The sequence below is a fragment of the Olea europaea genome, unplaced genomic scaffold, assembly GCF_002742605.1.
Source record: "Olea europaea var. sylvestris unplaced genomic scaffold, O_europaea_v1 scaffold1805, whole genome shotgun sequence".
NCBI classification, from domain to species: Eukaryota; Viridiplantae; Streptophyta; class Magnoliopsida; order Lamiales; family Oleaceae; genus Olea; species Olea europaea.
The window spans coordinates 68020-68287 of NW_019235797.1; positions in this window are offsets into that span (position 1 = coordinate 68020).

Consider the following 268-nt stretch of genomic DNA (forward strand, 5'->3'; position numbering starts at 1 on the left):
GAAATTCCAATAAATCTTGCAAAAGGAAAACAATATTATTCCAAATTTGATTGTAAATCAGGATTTTGGCAAATAAAAATAGAAGAAAATAGTATACAATATACAGCTTTTAGTACACCTCAAGAAAAATATGAATGGTTAGTTATGCCATTTGGTTTAAAAAATGCACCTCAAATATTTCAAAGGAAAATGGATAATATATTCAAAAAGTTCAGTGATTTTCTTATTGTTTATATAGATGATATACTAATATGCTCTAATAATAAAA